Source organism: Narcine bancroftii, chromosome 3, assembly GCF_036971445.1.
Source record: "Narcine bancroftii isolate sNarBan1 chromosome 3, sNarBan1.hap1, whole genome shotgun sequence".
In the NCBI taxonomy this organism is placed as follows: Eukaryota; Metazoa; Chordata; class Chondrichthyes; order Torpediniformes; family Narcinidae; genus Narcine; species Narcine bancroftii.
In genome coordinates, this window is record NC_091471.1 from 215013277 (window position 1) to 215030287 (window position 17011).

Sequence of the window (17011 nt, forward strand, 5' to 3'; positions counted from 1 at the left end):
AAACCAGATTGGACCAGATTAGAGCTAGATAAAACAGGGGAGAAGATACCTGAACATATACTATATAAGTGGGATGAAAAATTGGTGCAACATAGGAATTCACCAGTATTGCACCATCTGCTCAACATTTGGAAGAAGATTCTCGTAGAAAGAAATAAAATAAATTATCATCTACCAAAATTAATATTGACACAAAATCAACTAATCCCTTTCACAATAAATAACCTTTCCTTCAGAGAATAGGAGAGAAAAGGGATCAAAAGAATAGAAAATTGTTTTTCAGGAAAAAAATTATTATCTTTTGAAAAAATGAAGGATAAATATAATATAACTCACGATACAATGTTTGCATACCACCAACTGAAAACCTACTTGAAGGACAAATTGGGAAACAGTCTGAGGTTACCAGAAGGAAGCAATTTTGAATATGTGATTACAGACACAATGATAATTTAAAAATTTATAACAAACATGTACATCAAACTGCAAGAAAAGGAGAATGAGGAAACAAACTGTAAACCTAAACAAAAATGGGAACAAAATATAAACATAAAGATAAAGAATGAAACATGGGAAAAGCTATGCTCCGGAACTATGAGAAATACAATAAATATGAGGTTACGCATGATACAATATAATTGGTTACACAGGCAATACATAACACCCCAAAAGTTAAATAAATGGGACCCAACAGTATCAGACAGATGTTTTTGCTGTAAAAAGGAAACGGGAACAATACATGCAATTTGGGCATGTGAGATAGTGAAAAAAGTTTGGGAAGATCTAAACCAGATATTAAATAAAATCACAAAATGCAACATACCAAAAAACCCAGAGATCTTCCTTCTAAGTAATATAAGAAATAAAGAATTTGGACTCGATTTGGATGGAGCATAAAAAAGATTTATTATGATAGCCCTAGCTGTAGCAAAAAAATGCATTATGTCAACCTGGAAGTTAGAAGACAACTTGAGAATACAACAATGGTACTTTGAAATAAATAAATGTATTCCATTAGAAAAAATAACATATAATTTAAGAAATAACATCACAATATTCAAACAAATATGGGAACCGTACATGAAACACAATAGAGAAATCCTACCACGGACCTCCACCACCTTAAATGACAGAAGGAGAAGACAATGAAATGAACTGACTCAGTAAAAGTAAAGGACAAAAATTTCTTGTTTATTTTGATTAAGTGACCTCATTGTTTAACGGGTTTAATGTATCATATAGATTGAACTTTGAATAAATGGGAAGGGGGGTGAGGGAGGGAGGGAAGGAAGGGGGGTAAAAAGGGGAGAAAATGACACTGTTTTTATTCAAGAGAAAAATGTCTATGTATTTTGGTCAGTATGGTTCATAGTGTGAAAAATAAAAAAAAATTAAAAAAAAAATCACCGATTATCCACCTCACTCCAGTCTGAAATATTGTTAATCATGGACATCTTTCTCCTTCTTGTTTTTAAACCAAAAATCGATGATTCCTTTTTCAGCTACTCAGGGATTTTTTTTTCTCTTCTAAATCAATGAATTTCTGAACTTATCCCTCAACCATATTCCCTTTATTGCCAACAAGTTCAGCTTATATTTAACTGTGCCTTTTAGATGACTGGCCAGATAACCTGCAATCATTCCTCACATTCCCACATGATAGCAAAGCATTTTCTTTCAACTTTAAAGGCATAACTTTGTCATGCCTGTAATAGATCAACCCAAAATGTCCCATCTTTTATTTTTAGTGCTTCTTTCTTAAGTCATTATTTAACCACTAACAGGGAAAACTGTGGAACTGGAGGAGCCCAGTTCATCCCTGGAATCTGGTTGACCATTCAGTGCAGGTTTACTAGAATGCTGTCTGGATGAAGACAAACTGCACGGTAACAGGCCCTTTCTGCCCATGAGCCCCTGACTCCTAATTACACCCATTAATTTACAACTCCGGTATGCTTTGAAGGGTGGGAGGAAACCAGAGCCCCTGGGGAAAACCCATCCTTCCATTCAGCTCTAGATTTGAATGCCAGTAACTGGTGATAACTGCTACGTTAACCGTGCCACCCCCTAAGTTAAACATATCATTGAAAAATATGGCTCATGTAGAAATGTTGACCTGAGATCTTTCTTCTTCCTGGCATTCTCATTTCTCATTGGTTCAAATGGAGAACAATTTTTCTTTGGAGCTTGCGAAGTTCATTGGGCTAATTATCTGTTCTGAGCCCTAAGAACTTTACATCAATTTATGTCAAGCTCAGAAAATGGTACAAACCCCATCTCTATTTCTGGTCTAACTATGATGTAGAATAGGCCAGATATCTCTAATCTTCAATTAGTGTTTGCCGTCAGGTGGAGGGCACTTTGCTCATGCAACATTCAAAAAAGCCACAATTACAGATCTGAGAAGAGATTACATTTCATTGACCCAAGTCCTTACACAGGCTATTGCCACAAGCAAGACCCCTGATATTCTGAGGAGGTCATGGAAGTGTTGTGGTAGTGGCATTTCTCATAAAAGAAGAAAGATTTCTATGCAACTGATCACTGTGGCCGAGATATATCACAGGAGGTTGGAAGGAATTTCTTGTGTGCTGCTGACTCAATTGAGAGAATAATTTCAATGATCTTACCAGCATTGGTTAGCAAGGAGAATAAATTATAATTTCACTGAAGGCATGAAGGCATAACCTGCATTGAGTGTGCAAATTCTCATGACTGTTACAACATTCTCAAAGAGCAGGTGTCCAGAATATGGCAGAGATCTGTTCTGGAACCCATGCTCTTTGTGATATTTATGTGACTTGGATAATGAAGTCCAGCAGTGGGATAGTAAATTTGCAGATGACGTGACGGTTGGAGCTATTGCAGATAGTGTTGTGGGTTGTCTTAGGTCACAACAGGGCATGGACAGGATGCAGAGCTGAGCAGAGAAAGGGAAAATGGAGTTCAATACAGAAAAGCGTGAAGTGGCAAATCGAACTTGAAAATAGAGTAGGTTAATGACAGGATTTCAAGCAGTGTGGAGGTACAGAGGGATCTTGGTCCAAGTCCATAGATCTCTCAAACGTACTGCACAAGTTAATAGGGTGGTTAGGAAGGCATGTAGTGTGCTGACCTTTATTAGTCAGGGGATTGAGTTCAAGAGCCACAAGGTAAGGTAGCTCTATAAAAATTTGGTTAAACCTCAGTTGAGCACTGTGTTCAGTTCTGGTTGCCTCAGAACAGAAAGGATGTGGAAGTTTTAAAGAGATTTACCGAGATGCTGTCTGGATTAAAGAGCACATCTCAAGTAGAAATGCTGAACGAGTTGAGAGAAACATAGCTGCTACCAGAAGACATCTGTTTAAGGTGAGTGAAGGAAAGTTCAGGGGAGACGTCAGAGGTATGTTATATTACACAGAGGCTAAGGGTGGTGTTGGAGACTGGCACAGCTAGTATAGGGGTGCGTGTAATGCTGTTACAATGTGAGCAATCAGGACCGGGGTTCTTCCCATGTCTGTGTGGGTTTTCCCTGGGGGCTTCGGTTGGGGCTGTCGGTTAATTGGGTGTAAATTGGGTGGAATGGACTCGTGGGCCGAAATGGCCTGCTCCTGTACTGTATGTCTGAATTTTTTTTAATTAAGCGGGGAAAAGGGCAAGCACAGCACGATGGGGAAGGGAAGATGGTCACACACCCTTCAGCTGCAGCTTTTCAGTCAGGTCGACATTACAGATGGTGGAAAGGTGAGATGAGAAACATGTACGTCATTCCAGCCCAGACAATGGCCTCAGCTCCATGAGCACCTTTGGTAGTGACATCTCCTTCATGTCAGTGAAAGCCCATCACTGTGCCTGTCCTCCTCCATTTCTTTGCCATTTCATCCTGTCAAAGATTATGAGAACATTGCACAATGAGGGAGAATGAAATGATTTGAATTGAGCACCTCATCCCTTCACAAATACTCTTTTATGATTAACTTCAAGCTTCTCCAGCAAGGAAGAAAGAAGAACGCGAGCAATTATGCATTGTGACTGACCTGTTGAATGGTCGCCATTGAGTAATAGCTGCATTTGGAAGAAGCACCAATGTGATTTTTGGCATCAAGTACAATGTTAATGGCAGTGAGTGGATTAAGCAGTGGATAATAGTGAACGGCAGCAGACCAACGAGGGGCTCAGCGGCTGAGGGACTCACACAGGCGGTTGGTGACTTGCATGGGCTGCGGAGACTGTCTCATGGGAACCAGATATTGGAGCTAGGATTCGAGAACCTGCTGAGGCCAAGAAGGGCTCTCAAAGGGCCTGGGGCGTTGAAGGCTTCCTGATAGAGTCGGAGGTTGGGATTTGGAGCTCGGGTCACTGACGAATTGAACAGGAGTCTGTGTGGCTGCAGAGGCTGCAGGAGCGCTGACAGTTAAGTGACTCTGAAGGGACTCTCTTTTGCTTCTCTTTCTCTCTTACTGTAAGGGGCACCGGGCAATGCTAATGGTGACTCTTTGCCTTACAGCAGGCAGAAGTTAAAGTATATTATGTACATTGCATTTTGAACGTATTATTACATGGTAATAAAAAGAACCCTGAAACTTAGACATTTTCCACACGGGATGTGCTGGGAACAGTATTCTTGTCACCATCCACCTCTTTTACTTCTTCCCACCACAGCTGCTGGAACGAGAGTCTTATGGTCCCCAGGGGATAAAAGACGATGTTCCAGCTATAAGGCAATATTAAATCAAGTGCAAAGCCCATCTCAAGAAATAAGACCAGCAATTCATGGTCATTGGGGTCAATTTATAGCACGGTTGGGGTAGCGGTTAGTGCAGCGCCGTTACAGCACCAGTGATCGGGACCGCAATTCAAATCCTGCACTGTCTATAAGGAATTTGTACATTTTTCCCCATGTCTGCGTGGGTATTCCCTTGGGGCTCCAGTTTCCTCCCACCTTTCAAAACATATTGGGGTGTAGGTTAATTGAGTGTAAATTGTGTGGCACGGGCTCATGGGGAAAAATGGCTTGTTACTGTGCTGCTGGGGAAGGTGTGATTGGACAGTAGCTGTGGAGGTCTGGGTGGAGACGGTATGAGATTCAATGAGCCATTTGGATTCTGGAGCATCTTAAGCATGCAAGCAGATATTCTAGAAGAAACTCTCTTCGAGAATCCATGGACAATTTCAACAGTCGGAACTCAAATTAGATTGAGGTGTCTGACTCAAAGCAAAAAGAGAGAAATAGATAATTAAATACAGTTATAGTTTCAATAATTTGGGTGTGGCTAAATAACTCCATTAAATTACATATTTATATTGGGAACACATCTTAACTGAGAGTGTGTTTAAACAGAGGGCTGAGAATCATGGCACAGTTGACCAAAGTGATTCCAGACTCTGGTGGAAGTTCCAATCCACAAGTTAGCTGTGCCACACAAGGAACTCAGGCTCATGAAACTATGATCATCTTTGATCTCATATGTGTATTTGGGGATAGGTATGGGGGTATGGGTTGGGGGAGGTAGGGGGTTAGGGTGGGTAGGGAGAGATTTATATATACCATGTATTTTTATTATTGTTTGAAATGTTTATCTTTTTGATTATATGTATCATGGTTTTCAAATTTTAAATAAAATATTAAAATGTGCATTTTGTCCACCCATAGAGCCATTAACAATAGAAAGCCAGACAAAATGGAGCAATGGCTTATTCAGAATTAAAGTCCCCCTCCCAACTGCCCCCCACCCCACCCACCTCCCTAAATTCACCATTCTTTGAAATAGGCAGTGGCCCTCTCACCTTGCTTCTGATTGGTCAAGCCAAGAGAACTTTCTGGAAGGCCACAGCAAGAGTGTAACTATGTCCCATCAGCAACCCAGAGGGGGTTCCGTCCAGGTGGTCTGCAGTGAAGTCAGTGAGGACCATACCCAACCTACCCCAACCAACGGAGTGAAGACAGCACCCCCGCCACCTGAGGCAGGAGACCAAATTTTGTCGGAGAGCAATCTTCCTGACTTCCGCTCCAGATCCAATTAACACCTTTAGTCGGTTGGTCTGTACTCCTCCCCCTCTTTCTTTTAATTCAGGTGCATGCCTGCATTTTTATTCATACCTTGAAGAAGTGCGAAATATGGGTAACATATCTTTACCTCCTATGGACGCTGCGAGACCTGCTGAGTTCCTCCAACATTTCTGTGTTTTTACTACAGTCTGCAGACCTCCGTGTTTCACTCTATTTATGCCAAAATCCTGCTTCTTGATTGGAAACCAATTCTCATTTGTCTTCTACAACCTCCTGATAACTCTTGAAAGATGACGTACAGCCCACAGTCCCATACTGTGGTGTGGAAGGTTGAGGGACTCAAAGCAGAAACAACATAAAGAGTAATTTAGATTTTTAATTCTTTAAAATGTAAATTTCAGGATGCAGCGTGGTAATGGGCCATTTCGGCCCTCAGGTCTGTGATGCCCAATTTACACCCAATTTACTACACTCCTGGTACATTTAAAATGGTTGAAGGAAACCAGAGCCCCTGGAGAAAGCCCATGCTGACACGGGGAGAACGTACCAGCTCCTTACAGACAGCATGAGATTCGAACATGCGGTATAAAGGCAAGGCGCTAATCTCTACAACTTTAGGCAGAGCATCGAGTCAATGAACAGTGGGGGGTGGGGTGGAAGGGTTCTTGAAGATAGAGACTGCTTTCATGAGACACCACCTCTTGTAGATGTCCTTGATTGAGTGAAGGCTGGAGCCCATGATGGTGCTGGCCAAGTTCACAACTTTCTCAGGACTTTTCCTGTCCTGTGCAAAAGTATGTGCGCATTGAATCCTTGTGCAAACGTAAACCTGAAATGGTTTCAAGAGAATTTTGGTGCAGCCTATCTCTCATGGCTAATAAAACTATTGGCATGTTTTACTATATAATACAAGTAAGATTGCTTTCTACAAAGTAATGTATATAATTAAGATTTTAAGTATCTGTCTTTTGTGCACACATTCATTTCCTTTGTGCGCTGGTTGCAAAACGTGGAGGAGCACGAACATACGCACAGCTTAAAGGGAACAGTGGTCAGTTTGCTCTCTGCAGTGAACTGGGATTCACTGCTAGGGTGTTATGCTGATGGCTGGCCCCACCTCTGGCTACACCCCCATCTGCTAACATATAACCCTGGTTTCCCGCCTAACTCCAGAAACTTTTATGAACACTACTGTTGAACACTACCCTTAGTTATAAGTGAATAAAAACATTTGTTTTCCCTCCAGTCATGAGAGCTTTAATTCAAACTACAATTTTATTGGCTTATTCCCGAATAATGAAAGCGCTACCCAAGCCTGGTATACTACTGATAGACCCTCTGACCCCCAACATGGCTGAGGAGTTCAAATACTGGTTAGACTACTTCTATGCCTACCTGAGCGCAGCCAGAGATGTTTTCCACACCAATGAACTCAGGAGGTCCACACTCATTTTGAGGGTAGGAATGAAAGGATATGCAGTCATCAGGGACTGCTCTACTGTTACAGAGCTCTGTGTTGGGTATTGGCCTGTGTGTTGTGTGGTTTTATGTTAAAAAGTGACAGTGTACCTTAGAGATCAAAGGTGAACGTGGACTGGTGAGAGAGTGGGAGACGGACTGAGCATGTACGGAAAATGAAAAAAAATTCTGGTCTTGCATGATAAACCACCACTGGGTGGTACTGTGGAGTGGAAGGGGGTCCAGAGCATGAGTCATAGTCTGGAGGACAGTTTAGAATGTTTTGATTTCAAAAAGGATGAACATTCCAAAGGCAGCAGAAGGATCTGGACCAAGCCAGTGGTTCCTCTCTCTGCAAGCAACATGACAAATCAAATTTTGTGCTTTCTCTCTCTCTCAAAGATCTTTTGGCTTCAGTTTACCAAACAAACTGAATTTTGTTTATGATCTTTGCTTCAGTTGAGATCGAAGTTTTGAGAGTCTCATGTGTTTTGTGTCTAACTTTTTCTGTGGGCTGGTTGAAAGTGTAGCTTAGACTTTAATTACATATGTTATATTTAAGCTGGGGAATTTATTAGTCCTACACTGTTATAGAGATTTGCATAGCAGCCAGTGGGCATTGTTAAAGAGGGGGGGGTGGGGGAATTTTGAATGAAAGTTTGAAGGTGAATTTTTTTGTAATAAAGTCATTGTTCATCTTTGTCTTCTTTGTGGTTGCTTGATTTTGGAAGCCAGTCGTTTATGCAGGACCTTATCGAAAGCCTTTTGGAAGTCCAGGTACACCACATCCACTGGCTCTCCCCCATCTATTTTACCTGTCACCATCTCAAAGAATTCCAATAGATCTGTCAAGCACGATTTACCTTTTGTAAATCCATGTTGACTCTGTCCGATCCCTTCTCTGCTAGTCATATGCTCCGCTATTACATCCTTAATAATGGATTCCATCATTTTGCCCACTACTGATGTAAGGCTCACCGGCCTATAATTCCCCGCTTTTTCTCTACTCCCCTTTTTAAATAGTGGGGTAACATTAGCTACCCTCCAATCCATGGGTACTGATCCTGAGTCTATCGAGTTCTGGAAAATAATTCTTAAAGCATCTGCTATCTGAATGGCCACTTCCTTAAGTACCCTAGGATGTAGATTATCAGGCCCTTGGGATTTCTCGGCCTTCAATCCCTTCAATTTCCCCAAGACCATGTCCTTAGAGATACTGATTTTTTTCAGTTCCTCCCTTGCATTAGTCTCTATGTTTCCCAACATCCTTGGGAGGTTATTTGTATCCTCTCTTGTAAATACAGAATTAAAGTAAAAATTCCCCTGATTCCGACTGCAAAGGACCTACTCTGAATTTCACCAATCTTTTCCTCTTGACATATTTATAAAAGCTTTTGCAGTCGGTTTTTATATTTGCCGCAAGCTTACTTTCGTAATTTATTTTTGCTCTCTTGATTAATCCCTTTGTCCTCCTTTGGTGCATCTTGAACTGCTCCCAGTCTTCAGTTGTGGTACTTTTTTTGGCCAATTGATATGCTCTCTCTTTGGACCTAATGCTGTCTCTAATTTCCCTTGTTATCTACGGTTGAGTCACCTTTTTTGGTTTATTTTTATGCCAAACCGGTATAAACGATTTTTGCAATTTCTCCATTAGATCTGTGAATGCTTTCCATTGTCTATTCACAGTCAACTCCTCCATAAACACCACCCAATCAATCTTACTCAACTCCCGTCTCATACCATCATAATTCCCTTTATTTAAATTCAGGACCTTAGTCTCAGTTTTAATTTCATCACTCTCCATGTCGAGTGAGAATTCGATCATATTATGATCGTTCCTACCCAAAGGGCCTCGTACAACAAGATTGTTGATTAGCCCCTTATCATTGCATAATACCCAATCTAAAATGGCCTGCTCCTGAGTTGGTTCCTCGACATATTGGTCTAGATAACCGTCCCGTAAACATTCAAGGAATTTCTCCTCCTCAGTATTTTTACTAATTTGGCTAGTCCAATCTATATGCAAATTAAAGTCTCCCATGATGACAGCTGTTCCCTTATTGCACGCTTTTCTAATTTCTCTTTTAATGCCTTCCCTCACCTCAACACTACTATTTGGAGGCCTATATACCACCCACCCCCACTAATGTTTTCCGCCCCTTGCTATTCCTCAGTTCTACCCATATAGATTCAGCATCTTCCGAGTTGATATCCTTTCTGTCAATTGTGTCGGTCCTTTCTCTCACCATCAATACTACCTCACCCCCTTTTCTTTCTTGCTGATCCCTCCTAAATATCGTATACCCTGGGATGTTAAGTTCCCAGGCTTGCCCACCCTGCAGCCATCTTTCTGTAATCCCAATCAAATCATATTTGTTTATCTCAATTTCCACAGCTAATTCATCTACCTTGTTCCGAATGCTTCTTGCATTAAGATATAAAGCCTTCAGATTTGCTTTTTTCACCCTCCTTGCTCTTTCTGATTTTTAACTTTCGCTGCCTAACCTAACTTTTCCTGTTTTATCTTTTCTGTCCTTTGCCCTATCATACATGTTCCCACCCCCCTGCCAAATTAGTTTAAACCGCACCCGACGGCTGTACCAAACCTAGCTGCCAATATATTGACCCCTTTCATCCTGAAAGTCAAGGGGCCTTGGAAAGGTTCCATTTAACTGTGAAAAATATGATGAGGGCTTATTACGTGGAAAATAATAAGGAGTGGGATGAAGGAATCCATTTTGTTATTGTTTGCTGTTAGAGAGGCAACTCAGGAGTCTCTTGTCATGAAGTCAGGGGTCCATTATTATTGTTGAAGGAACAGTGGATACATAATGGTATACAATCAAATCTGTTGGATTATGTTTTCAAATTTAAAAACAGATTACATCAGGCTTGCGAGATGGCAAGGAAAATTTAAAAACTGCTCAGGGAAAAATGAAAATTCGGTATGATCAAAAAGCAAAAATTAGGGACATTAAACCTGGCGACAAAGTATTGGTTTTGTTTCCAATGCAGTCAAACCAATTGAGAGCTCAGTTTTCAGGACCATGGTGAAATCAAAAATTAACCAGGTCACCTATGTCATTAAGATGCCTGATTGTCGAAGAGAAACACAGGTCTGTCATGTGAACATGCTTAAACCTTACTTTGAGAAAATGACTGAGGAGGAGATTAGGATTCCAACCAAGGTGCTTGTTATAGGGGAAAGTAAGGAGGAGATAAGTTTCATGGGAGGTCAAGGAGCACAGAAAGTGATAAGCCTCAGGCTGGAAAATTCTATAGTTTTGCAAAACTTAGACAACAAGTTAATGCATTTGGCTAAATCAGAAAGGGAAGAAATTAAGATATTTCTTATGCAATTTAAGGATATATTCCCAGATGTTCTAATAAGAACTACCGCGGCTTGTCATGATGTGGAGGTCAGTGATGCTAAGCCTATTAAGCAGCATGCTTACCAAGTTAATCAGGAAAAGAGCAAATTGTTGGATTAAGCGGTGGATTATATGCTCAAAAATGACATCATCTGAAAATCAAGTTCAAATTGGAGTTCACCCTGTGTTCTGGTGCCTAAGCCAGATGGCTCAATTAGGTTTTGTACAGATTATCAAAAGGTAAACATGGTGCCAAAGACTGATGTGTTCCCTATTCCAAGAATAGATGACTGTATAGATAAAGTGGGTAAGGCTAAGTTTCTTACAAAGATTGATCTCTTAAAAGGATACTGGTGTGTTCCTTTGACAGAGAAAGGGAGGGAGATTTCTGCATTTGTTACACCTTCAGGATTGTATGAGTATAATGTTATGCCTTTCAGGATGAAAAATGCACCTGGCACATTTCAGAGAATGATTAATACAGTAATTCAGGGTTTAGAGCACACAGGAGCCTATATCGATGATTTAATAATTAGTACGGATACATGGGAAAACAAATGCTTGAATTAAAGCACTTATTTCAGAGCCTGGTGGAAGCACAACTCACAGTGAATTTGCACAAAAGTGAGTTTGGACATGCCACTGTAATTTATGTGGGTTTTGTGGTAGGACAGGAATAGGTGGCACCGGTTGGAGTGAAATTATTGGCTATCACTGCATTCCCTATCCCCAGTAATATGAATGCTCTTCAGAGATTTCTAAGTATGATTTTGTAAAAACTTTGCAAAAATTGCACTTCCATTAACAAAACTACTTGGAAAGAAAGGAAAATTTATCCGGTCAGATGCATGCCAGGAAGCATTTCTGAAGTTAAAGGCCATTTTATGCCATCAGCCTATACTTGTGTTCCCTTACTTTGAAAAGTGATTCTCTTTAGCCGTGAATGCCAGTGCCAAAGCGGCTGGTGCTGCACTGTTACAGAAGAAGGATGGTGATGGAGTAGAACATCCTATTTCATACTTCTTGAAATAGTTTAATGACCATTAATGAAATTACTCAATCTTTGAGAAGGAGTTATTAGCGCTTGTTTTAGCCTTGCAACATTTTGATGTGTATATTTGTACTGCTCAAAAACCATTAATGGTTTTACTGATCATAATCCATTAGTTTTTATGTCTAAAATGAAAAATAAGAACAGACAGTTATTGAATTGGATTTAATTATTACACACATAAAGGGGATGGATAATGTGATAGCAGATTGTTTGTCAAGATGTTAATCTGAGTAGATATGAATCTAATCACATACTTATTGTAAAAAAATAGAGTGTTTATTTTATTTTATGTAATACTTCCGTTAATTGTTAAAAATTTGTTATCTTGGACCATTTTTTTGTTTTAGCAGGGGAGGTGTTACAGACTTCTGTGTTGTGTATTGGCCAATGTGTTGTGAGGTTTTATGTTAAAAAGTGACAGTTTGCCTTAGAGATCCAAGGTGAAGGTGGACTGCTGAGAGAGTGGGAGACAGACTGAGCATGTGCAGAAAATGAAAAAAATTCTGGACTTGGATGATAAACAACCATTGGGTGTTGCTGAGGAGTGGAAGGAGGACCAGAGCATGAGTCATGGTCTTGAGGACAGTTTAGAATGTTGGGATTTCAAAAAGGATGAACATTCCAAAGGCAGCCAGAAGGATCCGGACCAAGCCAGTTGTTCCTCTTTCTGCAAGCAACACAACTTCAAATTTTGTGCTCTCTCTCTCTCTCTCTCTCTCTCTCTCTCTCTCTCTCTCTCTCTCTCTCTCAAAGATCTTTTGGCTTCAGTTTACCAAACAAACTGAATTTTGTTTATGATCTTTGCTTCAGTTGAGATCGAAGTTTTGAGAGTCTCATGTGTTTTGTGTCTAACTTTTTCTGTGGGCTGGTTGAAAGTGTAGCTTAGACTTTGATTATGTATGTTATATTTAAGCTGGGGAATTTATTAGTTTTACACTGTTATAGAGATTTGCATAGTAACCAGTGGGCATTGTTAAAGAGGGGGGTGGGGGGGATTTTGAATTAAAGTTTGAAGGTGAATATTTTGTTAATAAAGTCATTGTTCATCTTTACCACTGTGTGATATGCCTTCTTTGTGGTTGCTGGTTTGATCTTGTAACACTACGTATGACGCTGCTATCGATGCATTGAAGACTAGTTACCTGAAGTCACAGAACGATGCCCTAGTGAGGCATCGACTCGCCCTACATCACCAGCTGCCAGGAGAGGCCATCAATAACTACCTGCTGGATCTGTAGACATTTGCCAAGAAGTATAGGTATGAAGCGGTCACGGGCTGCATTCGTGAGGAAGAACAGATCCGAGACACTTTAGTTGTGGGGGGTCCTCTCGCAGTACATGAGGCAGCGACTACTCGAGTTGGGTAAGAAGGACCTGTCTAGCCACATCGAGCTGGTAAAATCATTGGAACAGGCTAAGCTCAAGAATGACGACCTCAAAGCCAGGGAGCTTGCTCACCGGGGTGAGCCCTTCCAAGGACCAGCTGCTCCTGCTAGCACTACCCATGCCCTAATGGCTTCCGCTTCCTGTGCTAGCGAGTGCTTTTTTTTTGCTGAAAGAGCCAGCATCTCCGATCTCATGCCTGGCAAGAAAGGACATTGGACAAGGGGAAGCGTGGGGAAGTCCACAGCCTGCACCGCTCCTGTATCCAATTCCAGCCCAAAGCTGTCTGTGCTGAATTCACCTGTGACACACCAAAGGAGGGTGGCAGTAAGGAAACATTGTAAAAAGCCTTGGTGACCATCTTGCTGTGACCCAAATTCAAATTTGGTGCATCATTGTATGAGGAAGAAGGTGGGTGGCCATCTTTCCCCTGCAGGGCAACCCAGGACAGTGGGGGCCATTAGAGTGAAGAGGATGGAGTCTCCGAGGAGCTAGCATCGATGGTCCTAGATCAGGACAGACTTCACCAGCTCAGCAACTCTATAGTGACTGTAAAGGTAAATGGACAGTCCACTAGATGCCTAATTGACACGGGCTCTACTGAGAGTTTCATAGACTCACGGACTGTGCAAAAATACAATCTGAAGATGTATTCTTCTAATTACTTCATATTTCTCAATTCTCAATCACATTCTACACATGTACAAAAACATTGTATCGTAATCTGTCGTTCAAAGGAGGGAATTCTGTAAATTTCACTTGTATATTCTTGATGAACTGTGTCCTCTGGTGTTGTTGGGTCTGGACTTCCTGTGTCATCTTAAAAGCATGATCTTGGAGTATTCTAGTGACTTCCTCCATAATGGTTTGGAATCAGAACCCAAACTGAATATTGACATTCCCCTTCCCCCCCCCCCCCCCCCACCACCCGCCCTCTCTTCCCGAATCTGTCTGCAGACTGCAAGCCCATTGCCACTAAGTGCAGGTGGTACAGCTCAGCAAACCAAAAGTTTATAAAGTTGGAGACTCATCGTCTGCAAGAGAAGGGTATCGTTGTACCTAGCACCTGCCCGTGGAGAGCACAAGTAGTAGTAATTAAGGGGGAAAACAAGTCCAGGCTAGTAATTGACTATAGCCAAACCATTAATCGGTACACACTCCTGGATGCATACCCCTTCCCTCGTATTTAGTACATGGTGAATGATATTGCACAGTATCGGGTCTATTTGACTGTCGACCTGAAAGCTGCCAATCACCAACTGCCTATCTGTTCCAAGGACCAACCATATATGGCATTTGAGGCTAACGGTCGTCTCTATCAATTCCAGAGGGTCACTTTCGGAATTACTAACAGGGTTTCTATCTTCCAGAGGCAGATTGTCAGAATGGTGGATGAGTATGGGTTGAAGACAACCTTCCCCTGCCTCGATAATGTCACCATCTGTGACCACACCTTGGAAGACCATGACGTCAGCTTCCAGAACTTTCTGCACACAGTGCTTAAACTCTGACAAGTGCGTGTTCAGGATTAAATGGCTAGCTATCCTTGGCTATGTGGTGGAGAACGGCATCACTGACCCTGATCCCGATAAGGTGTACCCCCTGTTAGAGCTCCCCGTCCCCAGGACCACAAAGGCTTTGAGGAGATACCTGGGTTTTTTCTCAAATTGGATCCAATGGATCCCTCAATATGCTGATAAGGTTTGCCCTCTTTTAAAATCCACTAATTTCCCCCTCTCGGCTGAAGTGCAAACAGTTTCAGCTCCAGAACCACATTTAGAAAGCCGCCATGCATGTGGTGGATGAGAATGTACCTTTCCAAGTGGAAAGCGACGCTTCGGACCTGTCTCTGGCCACTACCCTCAACCAGGCAGGCAAGCCGGTTGTATTTTTGACAAGTGCATTAGAAGGCCATGAGTTCCAGAACCCATAAGTGGAAAATAAGGCTCAAGCCATTGTAGAACGTGGAAGGCACTGGAGATACTACCTGGCTGGTAGAAAATTTACACTCCTCACTGACCAGCGCTTGGTCATATTCATGTTTAATAATGTCAAGAGGGGAAAAATCAAGAATGACAAAATTGCTAGGTGGAGGATTGAGCTCTCCACCTACAATTATTATCAGCCAAGACCCCTTAATGACCCTCCAGATGCCTTATCCAGAGGAAGCTGTGCCTCTGCACACACCAACTATCTGTAGTCTATGCATGAGCTCTGCCATCCAGGGGTCACCCACATGGCTCATCTTATCAAGGCACACAATCTGCCTTACTCTGTAGAAGACGTCAAGGAAATGACCAGGTCTTGCCAGGTCTGCACGCAGTGCAAGCCGCACTTCAACTGCCCCGCAAAAGCGTACCTGATCAAGTCATCCAGGCCCTTCGAATGGCTTAGCATCAATTTTAAGGAACCTCTTCTCTCTATGAATGGGAACACCTTCTTCCTCTCTATCTTTGATGATTACTCCTGCTTCCCATTCACCATCCCATGTCCAGACACGTCCACCTTGTCAGTTATAAAGGCCATAGACTCCATTTTTACTCTGGGTATCCCAACTATATCCAAAGCGACCGGGGCTCATTCTTTTTGAGTGATGAGCTGAGTCATTACTTGCTGGTAAGCGGCATCACATCCAGCAGGACTACCAGCTACAACTCCTGGGGAAACAGGCAGGTTGAAAAGGAGAACACCATGGTTTGGAAGGCTGTCAAACTGGCCTTGAAGTCAAAAGGACTTCTAGATTCACACTGGCAGGATATCCTCCCCATCGCGCTCCACTCTATCTGGTCACTACTATTTCCGCGACCAATGTTAATCCTCATGAGCTTCTATTCACCTTTGAAAGAAGGGAACTACACTCCCAATCTGCCTCACTACTCCTGGTCCAGTCCTTAAGAAGCATGTGAGGAGAGGCAAGGCCATCCCCCTGGTGGAAAGGGTGAAACTGCTCCATGCCAATCCCACGTACACCTACAAGGAGTACCTGGATGGCAAGGAGGACACAGTCTCCATCAGGACCTGGCACCTACCAGAACAGAGGGTCCATAGCCTCAGGTGCCCTTGACCCATGGAGTTTATCCTCAACACCTCCAGTCAGGGCCTCAGGAGACTCAGCTCAGTGTACCCCTATCCATCATCGAGCCAGAGACCTAGCCCACCTTTTCTACCTCACAAGGGGACCAGGAGACCCAAAGAGTCCAAGGCCCCCCGTTGCTAAGATGCTCCACCAGGATCTCCAGACCCCTAGACTGCTTAAATTTGAAAATTTGTCAATAACTGTATATTTTTTAACCATTTGTTTCTGAACCCATGTTCTCTGTCTTCATTCACAGACCCTAAATTCTCCAGGAAGGGGTGACTGCAGTGAACTGGGTTTCACTAGTAGGGAGTTGTGCTGATGGCTGGCCCCGCCTCTGGTCCCACCCCCATCTGCCCAAATATAAACTTGGTTTGCCGCCTAGAAGACTACAGTGAAACCCTACCCATAGTTATAAGCTAATAAAAGTATTTGTTCTCCTTCCAGTCGTGGGAGCTTTTATTCAAGCTACACGCTCCATGGAACACCTTTAGAAATTTGCAAGAGACATACCAAATCTTCTCAAACTCCTCATGAAGTATAGCTGAAGGTGAGCTTTCTACGTGATTGCATTGACATGGTGGTTTCAGGTTAGATCTTCAGAGATACAACTCAACAAAATCTCTGGCGAAACCACACTTAGAACATTGTGTTCAATTCTGGTCACCTCATTATAGGAA

General features: G+C 42.2%; 1 long non-coding RNA gene across 1 annotated transcript in view; it reads right to left on the reverse strand.

Moving 5' to 3' along the window:
* Nucleotides 1-6546, reverse strand: part of LOC138756376 (uncharacterized) — a 66170-nt gene extending 59624 nt beyond the window's left edge. Inside the window, exons 1-2 of the long non-coding RNA XR_011353031.1 lie at nucleotides 6117-6546; nucleotides 3675-3862 (exon numbers count right to left, since the gene is read on the reverse strand). This is a non-coding gene — a long non-coding RNA (uncharacterized lncRNA). The remainder of the gene's footprint in view (nucleotides 1-3674; nucleotides 3863-6116) is intronic.
* Nucleotides 6547-17011: the final 10465 nt, after the last annotated feature.